Here is a 14,550-nt window from a genome sequence, read left to right on the forward strand (position 1 = left end):
ATTCAAGTATACTTTGAAGATATATTTTAAGAAGAATATGTTTATGTTTAGAAACGTAATAAGGTCATGTGTGTATGAAAATCAAAGAAAAATAAAATTGAATGCAGTATTAAGTTCACTGCAAGGTTTCTCACTGTGCAGCATTTCCAGTGTATTTCATGTTCTTCAGAACATTGCAGATTCTTTTACTGATATAGTCTTCTGCTTTCCCAGGTACAGAGCAGAATGATGTAAAAGGCCATATGGGATTTTATCCCCAGCCATTGCTTATCAAAAATTATACCAAGTCAGTGAAATGCTGCTTGCTCAAAGGACATCAAGTAAATTGAATTCAGGTATGCTCCATCTTCCACAGGATGCTGTCAAAGGCTTTGTGACTACTTGCAGGGGAACAAAACACATATTCTAGTCAACACTGAGCCACAGCCAGATGCTCACAGGGAAGCTGAATCCCTGTGCCTAGCTAGAATCCATAATATCATTGAACAGAAGGTCACTCAGTTATAAATAAATAGATGTACATTGAATCCTTGCCACCACCCCATTTTCAATACAGTATCGACTAGCAATTAGATGTAATAGCAATAATTCTGCATCTGAGATGCTATTGCTAGAATCAGAACAAGGACTTTTTGCCTATTTTCATATAGCAACATCACTGTGTGGTTGGCATCTTAGTACTAACAATGTGGGTAAAATGAAAGGAGCAATGCTTTGTGATCAGAAACTGGACAGTCCAAAGCCTGAAAAAGAAAAGAAGGGCAAAGTGCTGTCAGTCATACTCAGCTCAGTTTCTCCATCACCATCGAGACACATTGCTAGCATTTCAGCTCTGAGAGAGATTCCTCTGCTGATAGGGACAGCTCCAGAAGTTAAGTCACTCAGAACAAATACAGAGGATGGTCCCTTTGGTTCCTACCGCTGCTACTTTCAGGTACATTCCCAATGTGTGACAAGAAGTGGGCAAACAGGGAAGTAAAACACAGGGAGATAAGCTGACTGTTCCTCCCCCAGGATGTCACAGTAGGTTGTTAGCTGGATCAGGGAGCTCAGTTGCATTGACCCCTAGGGAAGAGTTTGCGTTTGGGATCATTCAGGAGGGAAGTGAGAAAGCCAGTGAAACCTTGGGCACAATCCTCATCCAGCCCCAGTGCTGTGGAGGACTGTGCCTCTATGCCACTTGATGGCACTGGCAGTAATGTTAACGCTGCAGTTCAGCCTTTTGCATCTTTTAATTCTGGAACATAATCAAGTATGATTACGCATTATTGCATTCACAGAAAGATTATCAGATTTCCTCTCTTCTTTTTCGCTTTCTAAATTAATGGCTTAATACATGTGCTTGTACTATGCATCCTGGTGGATAAATAAACCACCTGCTAGAGCATGAGCACATTTACAGTTTATATGTACACAAAGAAAATAAGTAAATGCATGTGCAATGGCTTTCTTCTTCCTAACTGTGAATGGATCTACAGAAAGCCATTGCAAAGACTGATGTTTGACAGCATTATAAAAGGCACAAATGCTTAAATGATTCTGAAGCAAAGGTGAGCCAAAGGTAAATAGCATCTAGAATGACAGGGTGGCCCGTATACTCCCTCAGCAGCCACCCAGGCCCAGCTGCAGCTCCAAAACCATCAACACAAGTGCCTGTGGACTCTGCCAGGAAGCCAGATGCCATTTTCTGGAAAACTGTGTTCTACAGCTTGGCATCTGGTGATTGTGATGACCAGCCAGTAACCATGACAGGAGGGGAGGGAAATATATTTTCTTGGGTAAATGGCACTCCAGTGACCAGCCAGCAACTGATCTCCCCCACTTAAAATTGCCATTCTAAAGAAAGAAAACAAAAGAAAAAAGAAACAACTCACTGCATTTATCAAAACACACACACACAAGTAATAATTTCCTGCACTAAGAATGCGATAAGCCCAAGCTCTCATTTACGAGTTCTCATAAATGATACATTTTTAGGAAGGTTTTACTCAAGCATCTGTAGAATTTGTTCAGTTCTTTGTTTTTATCCAAACAGTCTACTGGCAATAGGAGGGCGGGTTATGAGGCAGTCCTGCATAGCACTTTCATGGACCATCAGCTCTCCCTGCCAAACCCTCCCCAGCTTTATCTGAAAACGTTCCATTCGGCAGACCTCTAGGAGGCCTTCCAAACTCCACACTTGGATAATAACCAATCGTCTATCTGCTGCTGTGTTGAAATTTTGCACACTTAGGAAACAAGGAATTTTCTGCTCAGACAACTCCATGCAAAACGCAAAGGAGGTATTCTCTTCTGCAAGAATTTCCTGACTGAAAGATTAACTGGTTTCAAGCCTGAAGTCAGACCTACAGTTACTGATAGTCCTTTACTTTGAACAAAAAGCTCCTCAGTGCACTTTACCATTACAGGCTCACAGCAAGTATTTGTCCACCACAGATAAAGCATAAAAATTAGGTGATCGTATTTTTTTTCCTACCAGCTCTCTTGGAATACACCCCTTCTAAGCAGTAAAAACCTCCAACAATTAAATACCATACTCTCATGTTTAAGCAATAATATTTCTGTGCATTTTAAGAGTTATAGTGCTGGTCTGGCATCATCATTGAGCAACATCAAAGCTCGCCTTGCCCCAGGAGCAGACTGTCAACTGGACAGACAATCAGTGACCTAGTTTTATTTCCAGCTTTGTTCTAGGTTGGTGGAAAGAAACTGGCCAGTTCTACTTTTGATACATGCTGTTTCTCAGATCACACTCATTTAATAAAACACCTGCTTTGAAGTGAAATTCAGGGTCAAGTCTCTTCTGTGTGGGCAGGAAGGACACTGATTTCTACTCAAACTCCTGAGGCCTGGATAGCAAATGGCTTTGGTGCCCTGATATATCACAAAATTTCTCAGTATCACAATGTAAATCATCTTACTTTATCTTCTTTTTTTTTCATGCATGACATTTTAAATCTAGGCTCAAAGCATAATAAAAAGTCTTGTTGATCTCTTCAGGCTTTGAATTAAGTAAGGACATTTCCAAATATAAACATTTCTGTCAAATTCTTTTAAAATAAAACCTTAAATCAGTAATACTAGCCCTTCATAAATTTATTAGAGTGCGTTTGAAAAAATGTGTGCAAATTCTTTTCTGATCTTCCTGTATTTTCTGTATAGTTGCTTGGCACAGTCACATTGAGAAAGAAATGTTTATTTCACTACTTTAAAATAGAAGGGATTTAAAAGAAAAGACACAGATAGCCTGTAAACTGGGACTGTTGTTCTCATGTCATGCCTATATAACCAGACCCAAATTGCAGTCAAATATTTAAATTTATCATATTTAAAAGCAAGTGTTTTTCTAAATGCAAGGTCTCATAAAGTGTTCAGAAACAAAAACTGTCACCACTGCCAACTTTCATACACATGTGCCCACAAAGACTACAGAACACCAAATTTCACCAAACATTTATGCTATCAGCAAGCACAAATGCACAGGTTTTATAATATTAAGTTTAACACAAAAGACCAAGTTTAATTCAATTTTTGAAAAATACAGTAGAATTTAAGCATCCACCTCCTGCCAAATATAGAAGTTGTAGTTCTGCCATTTGTAATTAAGTTGCCTAACAAGGGATAAAAGATTATTGACAGGAAAAGACAACTACAGTACATTAAAAGCAGATTAAGGTTGTAAGAAAAACCAGTGGCAGGAAGGAAATTCATAGTTAAGGGGAAAAAGCTCCATATGTCTTCTAACACCAAGATACAATTGGGGGCACTGAGGAAGTTATTAAGGAGATACCCCATTGTGTCCTGGAATTACAAGACATATGGCATGTTTTCCCTAAACTGTGGATTTTCTTGATTATCTGCCATCAACATACAACTCTAATGTTTTTTATGAACAACTTTTAAAGAGAGAAAACAATAATCTGCAGTTACATTTGAAGTAGTTTTCATTTGCAAGAAGGATTATTGCCTATCTCTGTCCTCCGGACAGACCTAGCATGGGAAGAGTTTATAATACCAACGGATCACGTATACTAGCAGTGAGTTCAAATCACTGCCAAAAAATGAAACAATAGTAGGATATCATTTGCTGCATTCCATAGCTCATATCAAAATAGGAATAACTTCCAAGCTTTAAGGAGGCTACTAAGGTAAAAATCCTGACTGGTAAAGTTATCATTGTCCATACGGTTTACAGTAGCTGTCAATGACATATTCTCACTTGATAAGACACCGTAGACTATAATAGCATTCTTACTGCCACCACAAAGATTTGGTAACATTTTAGGAAATTCTGGAGACATCCAGCTTCCTCAAATGCTAATGTAACTACTTGAAAAATTAAACCATGCCACGGAGAGTCTTGTTTATTAAATCAATATTTAGTCCTTTAGAGCTGAAGTTAAACATGTCACGTTTACTTTATAGATGAATTTATTACTCAGTCCAGAATAATCATCAGCAAATACGATATACTTTATGCTGTCCTATGTTTTATAACATGAATCCTTTTAAAAGCATGTATCATTTTTAACTCATTTTGGCAAAATCTGGTTTCATATATTCTACTAGTATTCCATTAATAATGTTTTATTACCATTTAATTTTTAAGCAATTTTACATAATGAACTACACTTCAAAACTACTCACAATTTCATTAAGTTATTTCAATTTAGTAAAACAGATCCATAATAACTCTACCAAAAAAATCTATTAGCAAAGATGTTGCATTGCCTGGCATGTTTTCACTACTGCTGCTAATCACACTGAAGCCAATGGTTCAACCTAACAAGACCTGTGAGTCACTCTACAGGGCCCAAGTATGAAATACAATATTACAGACTGTAAAAGAGACACATAAAAATTTGTGGCACAGAGGCCTTGAAATATCGGCCAGGCCTCCCACGTGGCATTTCAGGCTTTTCCAAGGCAGTCACACCACCAGAATGACTTCAGCCCCTCAGCATAGGAACTGAAATGCTGATTAAACCATTTTTTTGCTCTATGCCTACTGCCAAGTTGGCTCCTGGAAAGGCAGGGCTGATACAGCCAGAACCATCGTATTTTAACTGAAATTGATCTAAATTACTTCTACTTTGAAAAATGGTCTCCATGGGTGAATTTTTTCACTTTTCCTCTTTGAGGGGTGTCGGGCAGGAAGTTGGGGCCCTGCATATATTTTCTTTTTAATCTCTTATTCAGGCTTGATCAAAATGTTCCTTTAAGGTGACCTGAGAAGATGGTTGAAATTTTCAGACATCTCTAGAGGTCAAAGAAGGCTGTAAAAAACTTTTTAGCATTGCATAGGCACACATCCAACCTTCAAAAATGTCAAGTGCATTATACATTTTTTCATGGTTTTGCAGAGGACATTTTGAAGATCTCAGATCTAGTTAACAAGAACTTTCTCTAGGTTTGGATGAAAGGCAGCTTTACCTAATTTTAAAATAGCATAAAATTGCCTACTTCCTCCAAAGTGACTCTATGCCATCTCATTTCAAAAAGCTCAATAAGAGAAATCAAGAAAGTTTCTGATATTTTCATCTTAATGGAAATTATGTTCACTTAAACTGGACTCAGTTTTCAGTCACTGAAATCTCACAGTTCCACCTATTCTTTAAATATAGCTATTTTCAAGGATTGATGCAACGAGACATTATGATTCATAAACAAAGCAAATTAAAAAGAAAAGTTTTCCGGATAGTCCTTGGATCTACAATATCATGAGAGAACAAAAGAAATCAATGCCTCCCCCTCTCCTTCTTGCGAATGCAGATCTCAAGAACTGCGATAAGCCTGAATAAAAATTACTCTTCTGAAAAACCCTGCAACTTGGTTGGAGGATTGATTTGGATTCACACATCTATGAAGTCATCAGGCTCTTGAAAACACTGCATATAATTAGCTGAATCTTAAGCAGCTTAAACTCCACACCCACAGAATCTTTGCCAGTCTTCACATGTATCAAACAACACAAGTATCAAATCACAGGAGATCACAAATTCTTTGGAAGTGGCTACACTATCTTATAAAAGGAAATCTTACAAGAACATAAGAATAAAAGAAAGATACTGTTTGGTTGGTTATCTAAAGGACTGGGGATAGGAAAAAAAACATTTTAAGAAAAGATAAGATTGATGATAACTGCCCAGAAGAAAATATCTGTAAGGAACACTGATCAAGGGGGGGAAATAATGAAAACAAAACAAAACTCAATGGTTGTGATAACTTGCTTTTCTAATTTTGTCGTTTAAATGATGTTCAAATTTTTTATGTAAATAGCATTCTCACAAGCAACTTTAACTGAGACCTTGAACTTTAGCAAAAACATATGGTCTTTTTTTCATTGCTTCCTCATCTGCTAATCAGGCTCACTTTGTCCCCCTAGTACACAACAGTAAAACTCCTGAAGGCATACTCTCCCTCTTTATTCTCTTTCAGTTAAAAGTATGATGATGTGAAAACTAATTTCTTCATTAATTTTGACACATCTTAGGTAAAACAATAATAATAATAATCAATGACAATATAGTCAAAGGAGCATGGTGATTTTAAAGCTCATCTCCTATAAAGAATTACTTTCTTAATTTCTTTAAGTATCTGAAAATGCAGAAAGATTCCTTTTAAAATATGAACCTAATTGATCTATTCAAAAATTTCTGTCTCTGTCCCTCACAAGGCTGCTGCCAACTCTCTCCTTCCCCCAGTCACTCCTGGTTTGAAGCCCACCTTACCCAGTCAGCCGTTCCATTATCAAAGACACCCTTACCCAGCCTAGAGATGTGCATCCTATCTCTTCCAAGCAGACTGCTGATCCTCAGAAGGGATCTCATGGTTGTAGAAACCAAAATCCTATTGCCAACACTACACCTGCAACAATTCTTGACACGGTCTCAGAGCCCTTCACCTTACACACCTTCCCCTCGCTGGCAGGATCATGGCCAACACCTGAGTCCCCACACCCTGACTCTCACCTCCAGAGCTCTGCAGCCACTTTCCGTACTCTCCAGGTTGCCCTGGCCACATAAAGAACAGCTGGGGCTAGTAGTCAGAGGACCACAAAAGCTTTGGCAGTCTCTCCACAACATCCCAAACCCAACAAGCAGTAAATTTCTCCAGATGGCAGGCCGGGCTGGTAGGGGATGCCTGCATACCTCACAGCAGGGAGTTACCCTGCCATCACTCTGCCTTCTCCTGGTGGTCTTGTATGGGTAGGCATCATCTGGCCCAGATGTTCTGCTTGAAAGCACATTTGGATTGCCCTTAGATTTGGGGGCAGTGAACCTGTTCTTAGGACAGGGCTTCCCTCTTAGTGTCAGAAGCCACCAGCTTCCATTCTTCAGCTTTCCCATCATTTTCACTTTCACCACCATATCTTGACTGTTCAGGCTAGTCCAAACCCCTTATTTATGCCCTTCAGAGCAAACTGCCACATTTGTTGGCTGCCCATGAGCTGCTTCATGGGATCTGTGCCCAAGGCCTGCCTCTTTTAGACTGGCTTCTCTTGCTAGCACCAGCAGTATCTATACCTTTACATGGTGAAATGATTCACCAAATGGAAATTGCCTGAGTCTGGACATGAATTAAAATCAGATCTGGAGGAAATATTTCTTGCAACTACAATGTGTATCAAAGAAATAAAGTTTAAGGTATAAAGTACCAAGTTGTAAATACAACGAATAATTTGGCCACAAAAAGATAAAAATGATTGAAAAAAAATCATAAACATATTTTGTTATTCTCTTATTTTTGCAGTGTGGTTTTGTGTGGATATTAAACTTGAAAATACATAAACAAAAAGGCACCTGCGCTATAAAGGAAAATCCACATTTTGTTCCATGTTGAAGTGCCTTGGTCTCTAAAGTGCACCATTTCGTGTAAAACATTTTTGATGAGCCTAAAATGATTCTCTTCCTTTTTCTTCTCCCCTTTTCACAAATTAAATACAAAGCAAAACCATATTTACAGCCAAACAAAAAACATTTGACTCTAATTTGAATCGCTTATCTTTCTGTTAATGTTTTAGCTTGCCCCATTACACTATTTAAAAATATATTCATCCGGAACTTTCAAACTACTTTCATTCCTCATTGCCTGCCCTACTCTTCTTCTTTGCCAGATGTTGCCGTTTCTGAGAAAAGAATCTGAGGTATCTGAGGTGCATCTGAGGTGTATCTGAGGTGCACATAAACCAGCCCCGTGACTGCTACAGTTCAGCCTACTGTAGCAAGACAAACTGGATCTGTGACAGACAAGGTGAGAGCAGTAACCATTTCAGGCACCAGTTGCAATCTGCTGCCAAATGTCTGTCAGAGCCCAAAGGCATGTTAGCTCTGAGATACCGGTACCATTTCTTAGCAAAAGCATCTGTCTCAGCTAAGGCACCTTTTTAGAGGGATGATAAAATAGACTTCGACACCTTTAAAACTAGCATATGTATTAATACCTAAAGTTCAAGAGAAAAAACAGCAAGCGTGCCACTCTGGAAGCACAACGTATACTTATTGTAATGGGAAAGAAAGAGTAACAGATCATGAGTATCCTCTGTGTGTGGCTATTGACTAGTTGGCAAAAGAGGCTAAAAATCAATAGCATTTTCTATGAGAAGTTAGATAACTTCCCAGTAACACAAAAGAAGGGTCTGCTGAGGAATAGCTGTCACTTCTGCTGATGGCTTCACTACAAATATTTCATTCATTTATTTTTGCTTCTTGAAGAGCTCACCAAGTTCAGTGATACCTGATACCACGCTCAAGGGAAAAAAAGAAAAGAGTGCTCGAGTACAAAAGGAAAAGGGAGGCTTCAAGTCATGAGCAGTGCTGAACACCCAATGATCTGCTTCCTTTAAATACCTAAGTACTGCCTAAACTTATTGGTGAGAAATTGATCTGAAGAAGCAAGAAGAGCAGGCTCCCAGAGTCAAACATCAGCACGTCCTGTTTCCCATAGGACAGAAATCCCATCATGCTTCATCTCTTGTTATGGGCAAAATAGAAAGCACCTTATAAGCTACTGATAAAAATATGGCAATTATCACTAACTGAATTATAATTATCTCGACGCTTACTGCCCAAATTTCTACAGAGGAGAATCACCAATAGCAGCGCACTTCAGATCATTACACACTAGTATCACTAACCTCTGCTCGTGCTCTCCGCTGTGCTGCTCACCTCTCTGCCCTGCTGGCTCCCCAGCACTCAGTGGGACTGGGTGGACAGGGGCATGGGATGGCTGGCAGCAGCCCCAGCCCCTCGCTGGAAGGAGCCAGGTGCTCCCAGCGGCTCTTCCCCTGGTCTGTTCTGCTGTGGCATAAATCTCGTTTACTGGGCAATCATACTAAAAACAATGAGTCAAAGCTTCCAGGAACACCGACAGACTCTTACTAAAAAGAAATCCACCAAAAAACAGCTTTCACCGGTTCGAGTGAGTTCAAGTACATCTCCATATCATACAGATTATCATCTGCAACGACACTCAGCACAAGCTCTGAATTCACTGGCTGTTCTTTGCTGACCAATAGTTTCTGTTGATAAGATCTTTTTAACATAAAGAACCACGACACTGAACTATCAAATGCAAGCTGCCAGGCTTAATCTCTATCAGCCAAACAATGATCTGCCCTTCTGGCGGCTCTGCAAGCCCCACTTCTTGAAGAACGAACCCCACCATCACACCCCAGCACTGCCCACACCACAGGCCTGACTTCCCAGCCACCACACAGACCCTGCACAGCAAGGCATGCCTGGAGGTTCGCAAGCTCCCACTTGTCTTAAGTGACTGTAGATGTTTTGTAAGATAAAGGCATTAAGGCAGAGATCCCTCCAGATATGACTTTTGCACTTAGTCCTTTCATGCTAATGAAAGATGACAAGGGATAACTTTACACTAGGCACGATGACTCCAAGGAACTGATCTTGAAGCAGGAGGAACAAGCCTCACGGACCTCAGCATGTACTCACTGTAGCTTAACTCAGGACCAGATTCCTAGGGCACACCCATATGGAAAAAAGCTGAACTAGAGTTCGATACACCTCTTTGTCAAGCTTTCAATTCTGTAAATTTTGTGGTGTTTTTCACTCTAGTTTGCGTACTAACAAGTACAAATTACATAAAAGCCTCCAGAACTGTTATCCCTTACTCCTCTTTTTTGCCCTTACAAGGAAATAGGCATTTCTAGGTGTCAAAATCTTCCTGAGGACAGAGAAGGAGCACTGGTATTGCTTTCCTAGCATTCCACCGTGCTGCAGCTGCTCCAGTTCTGCATGACCTGCTGAGAACTTCTAAAACCTTCACCAGTCTTGCTGCCACTGCTCCCAGCTGCAGAATCCTTAGCAAAATTGGTGGTCTTAGTGTACAAAGGTGGGTGGGTGCCATGTGTATTTTAAATATGCAGCCGCTTGCTTTTTAACTGGACTGATAAGCACAGTTCTTTCAACATCAGTGATAAAATGCAGCTTCCATACATTTGGGCATCCAGGTTTGCCAGCATCAAAACTGAGCCAGGCCAAGCCCTTTGCCATAACTGCTCAGAACTACTGAAGTGATAGCACCCTTATGGATTTTATACACACATTTTAAGTGCAGCTTATGCTAATGTTTGTTCATAGCGTGTTTCAACTTTACTATTTTGTTTATACAAAACGCATCAACCTCTTACAATGCATCCACATCTCTGAACAGAATAGCAATAAAACTCGAGAACAACTTAAAGAAGAAAGAAACAAACAAACAGTTTGGTCTGCAAGACCAAGGTTTAGAAAAGGATTTCGAAAAACAGTCCCTGATGTCATGGAGGGTTAGGTGGTGTTTCTGCTGCAAGTAGACCAAAAATATTAGTCAGGCGCATTTTTTAATTTTCAAATTTCAAATGACCGACTAGAATATCTCACATAGTCAAACATATCCATACACTCAAATGCAGATCACCTCACCAAAACAGATTACAATTTTTTTTTTTCCAGCATTAAATTGGCACTTGGGGTTCAAGGGGTCATTTGAAAATTACAGCATTTCCTCTTTCCATTTAAGTCCTTTGTAAAGCGTTTCTTTGTCAATAGTCATTATCCTAGTTTTGCTAAGAAAAACTTGACAATTATTTTTAAAAAGAAAGGCATCGTTTCTTATCAGCGTGTGTTTTACTCTTTGCTGTGGATTAATATGAATACATCTGCAAAGTTAGAAACATCATCTACTTTACTGGGGAAAAAAAGTAATTCAATCAGTTTTGTATTTGTGGAGCTCCTTTAAAGTATTAAAGAGTAACTCGATCCCCAATGAACTTAAAATTTTAATTCATTTTACCTTATGCTGGCTGTGGAAGAAGTCAAATTTTTAAATGCAATATGACATATGGCTGTTCATTATTTATACATTCTGTAGCAGACTATAAATTTTACTTTGGACGTATATCGAAGCACTGAAACCATTTCAGTTGCAAACACATAAATCATAGTTACAGTTATTAGTCTAAATGTAATGCCACCCAGGTTCTAGATCAAAACCTTTAAAATCCATTATAATTGACATCTGCTGCATAACTTATGTCTGATTTTATTAAAGGAGCTCATTATTATTTATACCTTTGAAGTGTTATATTCCTAGCTGTGTAACCAGTTAAATGTGAAAGATTTGAGGAATATGGGGAAAGAGGAGGAGGGGACAATAGTCTACCAATGAGGAAGAATAAGATCATAGTAGAGGGCAAAATGTTCTGAAACTGTATTACCTAATTCGAGGTATGAATTAGCCAGACTCTACTAGCAACTGATGTTTGTTTGGGACAAATAAAGGAGATCAGTATTGGCTAAATTATAAATCAGTGAAAACACTGCAAAACAAACTGCATTCCTCCATGCTCTACATTGACCACTGCTTTACAAAATGGGGAGCAGGGGGAAAGGTTTTACACAGCTGCTTGAAAAATCACTGAAACAAAATGGAAAAGGCTGAGAGGTCTTTATAGATTTATTACAAGGCTTTTTGCTGATGAGCTGTTTTCTTTGTGTAGCCAGGATGCAAAGTGCACTCTGGGATAGGCATCCTATAAACATGAGCAAGTCCTTTGCTTTTATTCTCCTGTCAAAGTAGCTCAGCCTCAAAGGCAGAAGCACATCTTCTCTGGATCACAGAGACTTTATCATCCCCTTCCCTCTTTTCCTTTTGTGTTCAAGTGTAGGTTTTATTTAGCTCTAAAGCGTAGCCAGAAGAAATAAATGAGCGAGAAGCTATGTCACTTAAAGGTCTACTGAAGACCTGATACAGCTGTCTCTAAAATCAATGACAAAATTTCAAAAGACATAGGATCAGACTTTTAGGTGTTTTAGAAGATTTTGTTGATGGAAATGAATCTGGGAAATACTAAATTACTTACAAGTGAGTTACTGACATCTCTGCTGGTGTTACGATCTCAAGCGTATGCCTTCTGTTGGCCCAGCCTGGGTGGAGACCAAAAACACTTAATTACTGATTTGTTTGGAGGAATATAGTCCTTTTTCCCCCTGTTTCACTTCAACTTTACGTATATTTACCATAACATATCTATGTATTATGCTTACATTACTTCTAAGTTGTATTTATACACTTAACAACATTTTGACTCCAATTTACCTTCTTCACATTAGCTGAAGGAAAAATAATCAAGAAAAAGCATATTAAATTCTTCATCTTGCTTCAATTTAGCAATAATACGTAAGGAAAGGTGATGGGGAAAAATGAGAAAAAGGCTAGATTTGAAAATATGAGAGCTAGCAATATTGTTTCCTCTGGTAGCTTCCTTCTGGAGTTAATTTTTCGTTTCTGTCATACTTGACCTATCTGCGATAAAATATGATTTCTTGAAATATTTTGCATATTTCTTTAACTGTCAAAGTTAACTATGACTTCCATTTTAATTATACAATAATATTTTCTTTTACTTAAAGTTGCATAACTCTGCCTGGAGGAATACCTAGTCTTTGTGTTGCTCAGGTTTATAAGCAAGGAGAAAAAAAAAAATGATTTTTGCAGTTGTTGATGGGTGAACAGATTCATGGTACTGTAGATTTCTAAAGAGGATACGGTTGGTATACATCAGTACCAACAATTAAACGGTATGTACAACAACGTATGAAATGCTTTCTTCCATTGCAAATCTAAGCTATTTATTCAAGATACTCAACTATGTCTGAACGCTATCAAAAGTAGTCCCATACATACATACACATACATGACAGGCAGAGAAATAACCTTCAAATGGATACAGCCCAAATTCCACGCTGATGTCAAGTAAGGACTATTGTCTATGGTAAGAGTTTTTCTTCAGGGACACCTAGACAATTTACATTTCTGGAAATCAAGCAGAATCCCGGGAACAGCAGAAAGGGAATAGAAATTAGCTGCAGTTACTTAAAAAATGCAAACAAATAACAGATTTTAATTCTTCATTTTAAATGAAAAATGAAAGAAAAAGTTTGTTAATACAACCATAGTGAGTATTAAATGCTTAAAAAAAAATCCAACACCAACAGTAAAGTTCTTAACTTCAAAATAAATAAGGTAAATGTTTTCTTCCTCATGATTAATGTGATCATACAGAACTTTTTAATGAATATCACACCTTCCCTCCTAATTCAATAGTACACCTCTTGCAGACTTCTTCCCACACAATATATCGTCTCCTCCCAAGTCTTACATCCAGTTCTTCTATATGTTTCTTTGTCCCACAATGTTGGAGTTTGCTCCTATTCAAATAAACTTCACATTTCAGATAAAGAAAAGTTGAAGCGATTACATGAAGCACAGGATGAGCTGGCCACCTAGAAGCTGAATTTGTGTAATTTGTGTATCTGCTTGTCCATAAGCTAACAGTAATAGTAAAACCTCATTAATCATGTAAGACTGAGTTGCATGGTATGCTACAATAGCCCTGTAGCATTTTTTTGCTGTGGGGACAATATGCCTCATAAACTCAAATTAGTGTGCTGCAAAAGCTAATTGAATGTATGTGTGATACTTTGCCTACGGACAACACACCCATGAGTCAAATGGTCTCACAGCTTTTATTACTTGGTTAGAAACACCTGATAGGCTTCTGTGCAACGCACTAAGTCAGTTCATAAATTATTTAATTTTCTGTTTCCTTTCTATAAACTGCCTCATTTTTTTAATTTGAATATGCAAATTGACAACTAAGAGAGAAAAAGAAGACTGAGACTAGAGTCTAGAGACTCCAGCAAGGCATCCCTACCACACTCCTGGTTCTGGGAAATGTCGGTATTTGTTGGCATTGAAGATGACATCCAGATCACCAATACACACACGGCATGCTGATGCTACACTACAAACGACTATTTTAGGTAACATTCTTCCATGGGGATCACGTGGGACACGTCTGTGTTAGCCCCAGAAAACATTCCTCCTCAGGTATTGTCTCTGTAAGAGGGCTAATTAGACGCTTAAGGTCGAGAATGAAAACAGATCCTTTATCTAATGAATAACAAAAAGCTAATCATCTGTATCTCACTGCCTATGGAAATGGTTTTGTTGCTGGATGAGTAGTTTGTTGAGTTTTAGCTT

The 14,550-nt window shown here is 38.6% G+C and overlaps 1 long non-coding RNA gene across 1 annotated transcript in view; it reads right to left on the reverse strand.

The window, feature by feature from the left end:
- LOC110405792 overlaps positions 1-14,550 on the reverse strand; it is a 458,825-nt gene that overhangs the window by 370,710 nt on the left and 73,565 nt on the right. Inside the window, exon 2 of the long non-coding RNA XR_002443108.1 lies at positions 12,368-12,431. This is a non-coding gene — a long non-coding RNA (uncharacterized LOC110405792). The remainder of the gene's footprint in view (positions 1-12,367; positions 12,432-14,550) is intronic.

This window comes from Numida meleagris, chromosome 13 (genome assembly GCF_002078875.1).
Source record: "Numida meleagris isolate 19003 breed g44 Domestic line chromosome 13, NumMel1.0, whole genome shotgun sequence".
NCBI classification, from domain to species: domain Eukaryota; kingdom Metazoa; phylum Chordata; class Aves; order Galliformes; family Numididae; genus Numida; species Numida meleagris.